Source organism: Lolium perenne, chromosome 2 (assembly GCF_019359855.2).
Source record: "Lolium perenne isolate Kyuss_39 chromosome 2, Kyuss_2.0, whole genome shotgun sequence".
In the NCBI taxonomy this organism is placed as follows: domain Eukaryota; kingdom Viridiplantae; phylum Streptophyta; class Magnoliopsida; order Poales; family Poaceae; genus Lolium; species Lolium perenne.
In genome coordinates, this window is record NC_067245.2 from 87,826,241 (window position 1) to 87,838,026 (window position 11,786).

General features: G+C 44.4%; 2 long non-coding RNA genes across 3 annotated transcripts; one reads left to right on the forward strand and one right to left on the reverse strand.

Annotated features, from left to right (window-relative positions):
* Positions 1-3,239: 3,239 nt before the first annotated feature.
* On the forward strand, positions 3,240-4,590 carry LOC139835181 (uncharacterized). Its single transcript, XR_011750915.1, has 2 exons — positions 3,240-3,662; positions 4,167-4,590. It is a non-coding gene; the product is annotated as an uncharacterized lncRNA (long non-coding RNA).
* A 759-nt stretch (positions 4,591-5,349) lies between these two features.
* Positions 5,350-8,195, reverse strand: LOC127328707 (uncharacterized). 2 transcript variants are annotated; one of them, XR_011751762.1, is made up of 5 exons: positions 8,141-8,195; positions 7,926-7,995; positions 6,778-6,851; positions 6,201-6,570; positions 5,350-6,115 (listed from the first exon to the last, which is right to left on the reverse strand). It is a non-coding gene; the product is annotated as an uncharacterized lncRNA (long non-coding RNA). The 2 variants fall into 2 exon arrangements; XR_011751761.1 differs by lacking the exon at positions 8,141-8,195 and having other exon boundaries at positions 7,926-8,134.
* Between the last annotated feature and the right edge of the window lie 3,591 nt (positions 8,196-11,786).

The following is an 11,786-nucleotide window of genomic DNA, read 5'->3' on the forward strand; positions in this document are numbered from 1 at the left end:
CCTTGTCCTCGCCATGAGAGCAGCTGCCCTCGTCTCTGTCCTTACCAGGGTGGCGCCCGAGTCCTACCATGTTGATGTTGAACGAGAATCTTGGCTGGCACCTCCCAGGGTACATGCATTCCACCTTGTCAACGGCGTATGCCGGTGAATTCGGCACTTCTGATGCTGCCAACGCGAATGGCAGCGGTGGACGGGACTGGAGTGGCATCTCTCCTTGGTAAGTCTCGAGGGCTGGTCCTGACGGAGAGTACTGATGCCTCATGATTTCCTGGATCACCCGAAGAGCGACACGCTCCAAAGTGTTCACCAGGCTCTCAGAATGGCGGTGCAGCGAGTGAGCTACCATGAAGTTAACCTCCTGACGCAGGGACCTGGTGCGTTCTTCTGACGGGGCGGACAGGTCCACTCCATCGAGCGCGCCTTCAGGTGAGAACCCTTTCCACCTGATGCCATGTGAGCGGGTTCTGTGAAAAGAGCCGATGAGGTCGGCTTCGAGGATTGCTTTGACCTCGTCATACTTCTTCTTGAGCTCCTCGGTCAGATCCTCGTACGTGACTGGGGTCCCTTCCGCCATCTCAGATGTAGATGGCGATGCGGTTGATGTCGAAGATGGTCCCACCGGGCGTGCCAGAATGTGTTGCGGTCAGAAACCCACCGGCGAGCAGCGACGGGCAACACAGTAGAGCCGGGAGGCTCCCAGGACTGCGGCTGGTCCTGGTCCCTCCGAGCGACGGCCCGCAAAGACTCGGCACGCACGTCCGATGCTAGTGCAAGGGCGTGCCACCTGACCTATACCTGGTCAGGAAGGTGATGGATGTGCCTCGCTTAGTTTCCTGCATGTCATACACGTAAACATTAAATACGAGCCTCGATCGGCTCTCAGGTTGTCCTGTGAATCGGCTCAAAGAGCCGATCCACCCATGATCCGTACGAGGTGTACGAATATATGGTGGTCCTGCTTGATCAAAATAAAGCTAAAACGACCTACTACGATCTAGGGTTTTCACCACATAATCGGAACATCCTACTCGTGATTGAGCCTGGCGGCCACGCACGGTGATCGTAAACCGACCCTAGACAAGGCCTAAAAACCAACACGAGGTTGATCCCCGGAACATCCTGTCTAGGGCTAGCAAACTACACCCTACGCGCCACTGGATCCTTCAACCCGTTTGTAAGGCCTAACGATGCAGATATTAAACTAATCCTTGAAGAACAAGGAGCAACCATAACGGATCGGATCTACTAAATAATGATCAAGCGGGGTGCCGCCCTTACACCTAAGATAGGCGTAAGGGCGGCTAGACGTCTCAGGGTTGCATGACGATAGCATATGATACGATGAACAATGCTAACCCTAACACGTCTAAGATAACTACGTTGCTCGCCATCAAAAAGGCTTCAGTACGAGCAACGCATGAACAGCGGATGAACGTGTACTGCCTAGATCGCAAGATGTGATCTAGGCAGCATGATGCTTACCCGGAAGAAACCCTCGAGACAAGGGAGTTGGCGATGCGCCTAGATTGGTTTGTGGTGAACGTGATTGTTGTTTATTTCATAAACCCTAGATACATATTTATAGTCCGTAGACTTTCTAACGTGGGAATAATCCTACTATATTACAGATACACGGGCAAACTAGCCCAAACTTTGCATATAAGGCCGATTCATGTATTCCTTCCATGTATGTTCTTCAAGCCCATCTTTAATCGCGGCCCACCTCTGATCCGGTCAGATTCTGGTGATAACAGTCGCTCTTGCTCTTATCTCTGTTGTTGTGGTAGTAGTTATCTCGCTGCTCAGGCCTGCCACGGACCTCTAATGCCTCCGCCTTGGAGGATGAACTTTCAGCCTGCACCATAGATTTCATTTTCTCCTTTTGTTGGAGAGCATCATAAACTTCCACGAGAGTTAGTTTGTCGCGGCTCAATAATATGGTGTCACGAAAATTACTGAAAGAATTAGGCAGCGAGCATAAAAGAAGAAGACCTAAATCCTCATCCTCATACTTAACTTCTATAGACTGCAAATCAGAAACAATCTCTTTCCAGGAAGATAGGTGATTCATTACCGAACCTTCCTCTTGCAACTTATGCGAGAACAGCTTCATCTTCACGTGCAATCTGCCCGTGAGATCCTTGGACAAACAGATCTCCTCTAGTTTGACCCATAACTCGGCGGTGGTTTTCTCATGCAGCACTTCCTGCAGAATATTATTGGACAGATGGAGTTGAATCAACGATAAAGCCTTACGGTCTTTCTGCTTCTCCGCATCGATCCAGGTATCCTTCGCTTTCTCGCCGAAAGCATCGATCGCTTCATCCAGATCTGAAGATTGGGCGAGAATCGCCCTCATCTTCACTTGCCACAAAGCAAATCTCGTGGTGTAGTCCAGCTGCGGTAGATCGAACTTCAGTGACGACATCTCGTAAACCCTAGATCCAAAGAACACGGGCTCTGATACCACTTGTTATAATCGAGATGCACAATAAACGAAGAACGAAAAATAAAACACTGCAGGGGACACGAGATTTTAACGTGGAAAACCCTTGCAACACACAAGGAAAAAAAACCACGGACGCCAGCCAGCAAAACTTCACTATTTCGGTGGTGTTTACAAACGCCGTGGGTGTACAATGATGCGACGACTCGTCAGAAGTTAGCCTCCCTTTAGTATATGAATTTGGATCACAATATAACAGCATCCTCTCTCCGGCCTGGCCAATCCTCCGGCAGCGATAGGTGTAGTATAAATATTTTTTCTAAGATGATTTCTGTCAAGATTATTAAGAACTTCTGTTTTCGTTAAGAACATTTCTGTGTCTGGCTGCTTTTATGAATGAGTGAGTGACTGATTGTTGCTTCCATTTTTCAGCTTTAATTGCATGTGCCTTCAGTTTACACGGGATAGGGCGGTCTATCCTACACAAGGTCTTTTGGGTAACCGTAAGAAAACAAATCTTGGAGGGGCCGGATTTCCGGTAACCACGGTCGGATAACCGGGTAAATACCAGACGGAGTTGTCAAGCAAAATCTAAATTTTAATAAAGTTTCGGAAGGAGGAAACGAATGTTTCAGGCAAATAAGTTGAGACGTGGGATTGTGTCGGGAACAAGTTTTTTTTTTTTTTTTTTTTTTTTTTGAATCTGTCGGGAACAAGTTGCTCTGTGGAATTATGTATGTATAATTGTATATACGTTGTGCACTGCAGCGTGCTCTAACAAAATGTTGTACAGAATCTTGAGAGATGGAGGGCCGTCCGGCCGGCTGTTGCACTCAATAATTGCGTTGCCGTTTTGGAGCCTGTCTGCTTTTCATGAGAGATTGAGAGCTGCATCCATTTTTTGAGCTTTGATTTCAATTTACACGGAAGAGGGCCCTGTGCCGGGATAGCTCCGGTACACCCCAAAACGAGAAACAAACGTCTTTATACTTGGCCGCCTAGCTGCTGGCTACTTGATTCCACCGATCGGGTCGCAAACTTTTCACTCTACACTTCCACGCGTGGCGCAGACCCTTCTCCATCTCCCACCCTCGCTTTGCGCGTCGAAAGCATGGCCAATCATCCTCCGGCCGCCGTCGTGGTGAACAACGGCGGTGCCAATCCTCCAGCCGCCGGCGTGGTGAACAACGCGGCTAATCCTCCTCCGGTAGCGGCGGTAATACTATTTCTGTCAACATATGGACCTCTTCTTTACTTACGTTCTGGTTAACTGCATTACGTGTTGTGTGAGGTGTTTTAGTTTCGAGTTCGTCTGCCAAACCTTGTCTCGCCTTCTTGTTTGAGTTGGCCCGATTTACTGGTCAGAACCTTTCTCTTTTTGCGAGCAAGATTTACCGGTTACAACTTGAACTGTATTTTAAAGGTGCTTGAGAGCTGAGTCATCTCCCCAGTGCTTGGATAAGCTGAGCTAATGCACACATATACAGATCATGTGAACATAAAGAGATTTTATCTGATTTATATTCACATTCCTCTCTTTAGCTCATCCATCGATCTCTGTACTCAACTAGTTGACAGTTGACACCGCAAGATTTTCCTAGGTCAGTAAGCAACGCTGATTGATTTCCTGCCAAATGAGTCGAGTTCATCCTTGACAAATCGAAAAACATGGACACCTCCTCATGTCGCGCTGCTGATACTTTGAGCCAATCAACTGCAGGCTGCTGCTGGAGCTGCTGCCGAGCGCGCCGCGCGGCACATCCGCTGGAAGAAGAAGGACAAGACGATGGCCATCATCTTTCTGGTCGTCGCGGCGATCGCCGTGGTTCTGCTGTTCGTGCTGTGTCTCCACCCGTGGCGTAAATAGAGATGGTTGATGCACCAAGGAAGAACCCGGCCTCATGTATGCATCCGTGGCATGCTGCATTACCATCATTATTGGAGCTACCAGTATCAGACCACCTCCCTCTCTCCCATGTAGTAGTACTTTCAATGAGATTTAGCAATCTGTTTATCTGTTCGGCTAAGTTGCCCGTACCATCTATCATCTATGTTGTTGATTCTGAACCATGTAAGATTTCTGATTGGTGTGCCCGATGCTGAATGTGGAACGGCTTATTGGAGTTCTACACAGTACTTCTTCATACCCTGATCTATACACCCTCCTTCCACATACACCACACTAACGAAAGCTCTACCTACATACACGACACTGATGAAAGATTTTAATAGTTTGCAAAGGCAAGAACAAACTCTTGCATAATGTTCTTTACTGCAATGCTGACAGAGATAACTCAGATCCAAATGATGCATGCTCATTATGCAGAGGCTAGGGCGTCGCCTCCATTTCGAAAAGAACTTGCACACTTGTAGTTGTTCTGACCAATTTTGTTTCATATGCCGGCTATTCCGACCTTTCTCTTCCCAAGGACATCAGAAATTAGTAAACTTTAGCTGAATCAAAAATTATTATTTTTTCGATAAAGAGAAACCCACTTGTGGCCCGTGTGATGAAGCTCCATCGGCCGACAGATACACTGCTTTGTAAGCGAGATATATGCAGTCGAGTTCACAATCAATAACGAAAACCACAACATAAGGGAGGCGAGAGACATAAGAACTTGAATGCTTGATACAGGAAGGAAATATATAAAATCTCTGTCAGGATCTCAGAATTCCGAACTGAATACATCGGAATTGATACTGGCCTATAACTCTGATGCCAGTACGTTGCTAAGACGACAAATTGTACCAGGTCAATTGCATTCAGATGAACACATTTTGTAGAGTTTTTGTATAGGGCAATAAGTTAACCGGATGCTAGTTTCAGTACATCAAATTACAAACTATTTGGTGGGTTTCTCCTTCTCTCACATATACTTGCTCTATGCATGCAAGTCAGAGGACGCATCAGGGCACACACAGTTGAATATACACAATACACCCCGCTTGGTGGTGACAACGTTACATGCACCAAGGACATTAAAAATTATAAAACTTTAGCAGAATCCAAAATTAGTACATGCACAAAACGGTTAAACATCAAGCATTGCGGTATCATGTATCTTGAACAATGCTAAGATTTGATACAGGTCTAGTGATAAATCTGCCATAACAATGGAAACTGAACGAGCTTCAGTTCTTCCCAATTTCCATCATCAACCAATCCTTCCTCATGTCCATCGGAAGCGCCACAAGAGATTCAAACTTGCGGTCATTGCTAGTGAGAATACAGTAGGCCCTCAGCAGATCACCCCGTCCTAAGTTGGGTATCTCTTGAAGCGCCGCAAAGATTTCCTTTGGAGATGCATTAGCTCGTTCCGCTGGAGGTTCATTTGCCTTCACAGATATCTGAAATGAATTCTTTATGTTCCCAGACATGCAAAAGAGTGCATCATCTGTTCTGAACCTCTTACTCCTCCTGCACAGTTGAGTGGGTCGAGTTGATGTCGGCGTTCCTCCTTGATCTTGACTGCTAGGTCAAGATGTTGAAGGTGAATTTTGAGTAAGCTCCCGGACATCTTCGGCACCCTTCAATGCCATTTCTTGGGCATTTTCACCTCCTGCACTCTCCTCTTCACTAGTAGCATAGTCTCTTGAGAATATTAGACTTATTGCATCCCAGTTCTTAATAACTTTGTTTTTGTAGCAGGCAGCTGCTTTGTTTTTCTGTAAAATAATCATCAAATTTGAATCACATGCCTCAACCATACCTCGGTAAGAAAAGAAAACGAAATGAATATGTTTAACCCACCTCTATGTATACTTTCCAAGCATCCTCATTGTGAATGATGAGCATGTTCTTGTCTTGATCCCATCCAAAATCAGAATGGGAAAGTAATCTGCTAATGATACTGCAATGCTTGTCAAAGGTCTTGCATCTTGAATACACGTGGTCCTTTGTAATCTCCACACTGCACTTCTCGCGCACAGTTTTCACTGACGCAGAGTATGCAGGTGGCTTCCATCCATTTGCTGTATGATTGCCATTACTGTGATACTCGGCAAGAACATCAAGGAGAACCCGATCCATATTGTCTGTCCAAGTAAGATAACTCCTGCTTTTCCTCCTTCCGTTGTTTGAATCCATATGGAAGTATCAACTTTAGACTTGTTGGTTAGGGCTGCATTTGAACAGGCAACTGCTAATCATGGAAAGAAACATGTAGCTTTGGATGCTAAAGATGGAAAACAAATTGGCAAGCATACATCACAAATTAATATCCAATTACGTCTTTCATCAACACTGAATCTTGAGAATTGGGAACTGATTGTGTGGCAAGCTACTTAGGTAGCAACATGCACAAAGAGATCTGCAGCATAGAGCATACCTGATGACTCACAGCTTAAATAGAGTTGTTGTTTGGCTTCTTGAATTAGCCTTAGATGGAGTGCACCGGTTACCCTGCACATAGGAACACCCCAATCATTAGGAGGATATTCAACAGCATAATGAAAGGAGCCAGAATCGACAAATGCGAAAAAGATCCGCATCTGGTACGGGGGCAAGCAGGTGTGAGTGCGACAACGTGTAGTGGAGGTGCTTCAGTGAAACAACGGGTGGGAATACACCGGAGTAAGCACAATAGCTGTGTGCTGCGGTGGACGGCAGTGGTGGAGGAGAGTTAAGGGTAGGGCTAGGATATTTCCCCAGAGCCTAGTGAACGGAGCAGAGACTATGGAGAATGTAGTGTACCTGGAGCCACCACCACCGAGATGGGCAAGGCGGAGGGTTTCAAGTCCCCAGAATTCAGGGGTTTGGGTCAGAATCATCTAATGTGTTGTTTAGGGGGTCGATTAATTCAGACAGAATTGGGGGCAGAATTTGTACGTTAAAGGCAACCGAGTGATAAACTTTATGGTTCCATTTGGATGTAGACATCCACAGGCTTGACACTGCATTTGCTCCAATGTTTGGATTAATAATACTACTAGTTTTATTATACATGTTTCAAAATATTTCCTGTATAATAATATGGTAACCCCAGCGGCGCATTGTGTCATGGACTCATGGTGGTCTCCTGCCGAATTAAATATAAGCACACATACAGGCAGACTAGTTGGAGACGATGAAGGGAAGAGAAAAACATAAACTGACTAGAATCCATTGCACACTTGAATACTTCAGGCAAGTGAGAGTTTCAGCAACTAATAACAGCCAAGCCCACAAGAATTGCATGCGTTTTTCCACATTAACTCACGAGATTCGTACACATTCAGTCTCAGAGTTAGCCCTTTGTTGACAGAGAGTGGTAACTAGTACTTTAGATTTGAACAAACTGAAGCTGCAAAAGGAATTGTCCATCAATAAGGCAAACCCTAAACTTCAGTTGGCGGAGAAAACACTAGCTATCTTGGAACTACGATGAGTATGCGATGCCTCATGATCTGTCATGCCAGGTTTCAGAGATACTACGCATTTGTTGCCCGTGGAAGAGAGGGTGGGATTGAGAGAGAGTAACAGGGGAGGGGGATGTACCAGGTGGCCGACGCGCCGCTGTCTGAGGAATGGAGGTCGCCGTCGAGCTCCTGTGGCCGCCCACCGTGTGCTACACATAGAGGGGAAAGGTGAGATAGAGAGGAGAGAGGAACGGGGAAGAAAGCGGACGGGGGAGAGCTGGGCGGCGGAGCAGGAGGGCCGCCGCACGCCGGAGCGGGATGAGGGCGGGCCCGGGCCGGGCCGGCGAGATGTACCTGCGCCGTCGCGCTTCGGTACGTATCGGAGTTGGGGACAGAGAGGCGGATTTCCTATACACCGACCAGGTCGGCGCGTACCGCGCGCCGCACACCCCCGCGCGCGGTACGGGCCGGCCCAGTTCGGCTGTTGGGCCGTCTTTTTACTGAGTCATTTTTCTGTTCTGTTTTTTTTTTCATTTCTGTTTCTTTTTTATTTCTGTTTCTTTTTCATTTCTGTTTTTTCATTTCTGTTCCTTTGTTCAATAAGACTTTTAGAATCACATGAACAAGACTTTTAGAATTACACCAAATCAATGCAATATGGTGTAGGGATTCAATAGAGTTGCAAAACAATCAACTATGAACTAGGGTTTATCTTAAACGTGGTCTAAAGCTACTTTGGGGGCGTCCTGAGCACTTATATAGGGGTTCAGGACGACCTCAGGTCGAAAAAGTACGAAAATAATCGACCCAGAATAGATCTGGTCGAGACAGACTCGGACTCGGCCGGCACAGGCCGGAACTGGGACCGCCGGTCCGGTTTGGGCCGGGCGAGGACCGGATGGCAACCGAGCGGGGTGTCCAGGCTTGGATAGTGCCTAGTTGGCACATGCGTGCCGTCCGGTTTGGACCCGACGGATCCGGCGTGGGAGCCGGTCGGACCGGGCTGGGGCCGGGTGGCCGGCGGCACGGCGGTTGACCAGGCGCCGCCGCTTCAACATCTCCTCCTCTCGCGCATGCCTCCCGCTCCTCCCTCGCGCGTTCATGTGATGTCTTTAGGTCCAGCTCCATGTCCAGCTTTACGTCCATCTTCTTGTCCAGCTGCTCCCCTCCTCCTCGTGCGATGCTTGGTTCCTCTTCATACCTGATCATACATAAGTAATACGACTTAGGCAGTATAGAGTTCTCATCGATCAAAGTATCACTTAGGAACAAGTTCACCTGTTGTTTAAATAGTTTCGCACGAGCTCGTGTCATTGGTCCAATCCTGACTTCATTGGACTTGAGCTTCACAGCAGCATTGTCTTCATCTTGTAATGACGGAGGTAGTAGTGTGGTAGGGATGTCCTCATCACTAGAGCTCTGATACCATGTTAGGCTAATATGCTTGTTGTATTACCAGGGGGCCAAAGACCACAATATATAGTACATGTACAGGTGAAAATATGTAGGAAGCCCCTAACATATGGGAAAACTATAATATACAGATATATACATCTAACATTAATCACCACCAGCACCAAACGTAAAGCTAGGATTCTAGCAAGAATAAACAAAGAAACAAAAAAAACTAAATGAACAACAAAAAATGAGATTGGAAAGTTGCCCAGCAATGAGCATAGAATCTGCAACCAACGGCCACTAACAGTCCTCGAGCCAAAAAGCATCAGCATGAAGATGCTAGCGGTCTGGCGGACTTGATCTATGCCACAAGGATTAATAAAAATGGAATCAACCAAACCTGTTCAAAAATCCAATGGGAAAGCTCTAAAATTCAGTTTTAACAGCCATGATGCCAACTTTTTTTCCAGAGCTGATCCTAGCTGCACAAAATCATATTGGAACGGGCTACTATAAAGTTCAGTATGTATTAATTTATTTTAAACTGATTCTTCTATTTTAAGATAGACACAAACTAGTAATATGCCCCTCGTTTAGGCTCGCGGAAAATACTTGCAGAAGAAAAAATACAGACTCTTAGAAACGGATTAATCCATCTGACGGAAACAACAATCAAATCCAACCTCAAATCCATGTTCCTAATCGCAGAGCAACCCCACAAATCTACAAATAAAAAAATAAAAAAAATGCAAAGTACAGCTCGGAAGTCTATCACGGACAGCTATTTCAACTCAGCTCAATAATCCATCCAAAAAAAGAACCAATCTGAGTCTCCCCTTCCAAGTCGAGCTGCCGAAAAAAAACGTGGTCTATCACCACTAGCTGCCCAATTCTAGGTGACTAATCATTTTGACAAATGCGAGTATTTTGTTTTTGATGAAGAACAGCTCGTTTGTGAGTAGCAACATGGACCAGCACAGACTTATCAGTTTATTTCAGAATCTTTGTGCCCCTGTTTCAAGAATCTTTGTGAGCCAAAAAAAAATCAGAAAGAAGAGCATATAAGGGCTATTTGATAAAATGCCCCACTTTACTTTGCCATTTGACTCAAACGTCACATTTACTTTGGCATAGCTCAAATGCCCCGTTTTACTTTGGCCATTTGCTCAAATGCCCTTATATGCTCTTTTTATTTTCTCAAATTCAAAAAATGTAAAATTTTAAAAAATGTTCAATTTTAAAAACTGTTCAAATTTTAAAATTGTTCAAACTAAAAAATGTTCAAACTAAAAAAGTTCAACTTAAAAAATGTTCAAATCTAAAAAATGTTCAAAGTTAAAAAAAATCGTATTTGAAAAATGTTCATATCGAAAAATGTTTAAATTTAAAATATGTTTATGTTCGAAAAATGTTCAAATTTTAAAGAAAATTCAAAATTTTAAAAATATTCAATCTCAAAAAATGTTCAAATTTGAGAAATGTTTAAATTCTGAAAAAAATATGTAAACAGAAAAGAAAAAGTAAATAAAAAAATAAAAAAGAACTTACGTGATGGGCCACGTCCCACTACAGAACCGCCGGGTCGGGGGTGTGCGGCACCCCATCCGCACCGACTCGGTCGGTGTATAGCACCTCCCGAGAGGCGGATTTCCTATACACTGACCAGGTCGGCGCGTACCGCGCGCCGCACACCCCGCGCGCGGTACGGGCCGACCCAGTTCGGGTGTTGGGCCGTCTTTTTACTGAGTCATTTTTCTGTTCTGTTTTTTTTTTCATTTCTGTTTCTTTTTTATTTCTCTTTCTTTTTCATTTCTGTTTTTTCATTTCTGTTCCTTTTTTCGTTTTTAAGATTTAATTTTTTAAATTTACATATATATTTTAAATGTAAATGTTCTAACTAAAAAAAATTGTGAAAATTTCAAATTCGAAAATTGTTCAAATGCAAAAATTGTTCAAGTTTAAAAATTGTTCAAATGCGAAAATTGTTCAAGTATAAAAATTGTTCAAATGCGAAAATTATTCGAGTATAAAAATTGTTCAAATTCAAAAATTGTTCATATATAAAATATAATAAATTTTAAAAAAATATTTGTTCCAATTAAAAATTTGTTCCAATTTGAAAATTGTTCCAATCTAAAAAATGTTCAAATTTTACAAAAAATTTAAATTTCTGAAAAAAATAAAATAATTTTAAAAAATAGGGTCTAAAAAGAATTATCTTTTAAAAAACGTAAAAAAATAAAACAGAAAAAACAAAAAGAAAAAACCAAAACAAAGAAAAGAGTGGGAATGTTTTGGGCCGGCCCAACAACCCGCCTGGGGGGTGTGCGGCGCCTGGTCCGCGCCGACCAGGTCGGCGTACAGCACCCCCCACAAAGAGGAGGCAAATCCTATATGCCGACCAAGTCGGCGGTTTACCAGCGCCGCACACCCCCCTGCGCTGTATGGGCCTGGCCCAGTTCGCGATTTTTCTTCATGTTTCTTCCTTTTTTTTCATTTCGTTTTCGTTTTTCCTTGTTTTCTTCTTTTTCTTTTCTGTTTTCTCGTTTTTGTCTAGTTACAGATCTGAAAAATGTTATTTTTTTCGAAAAAACTGTTCAGA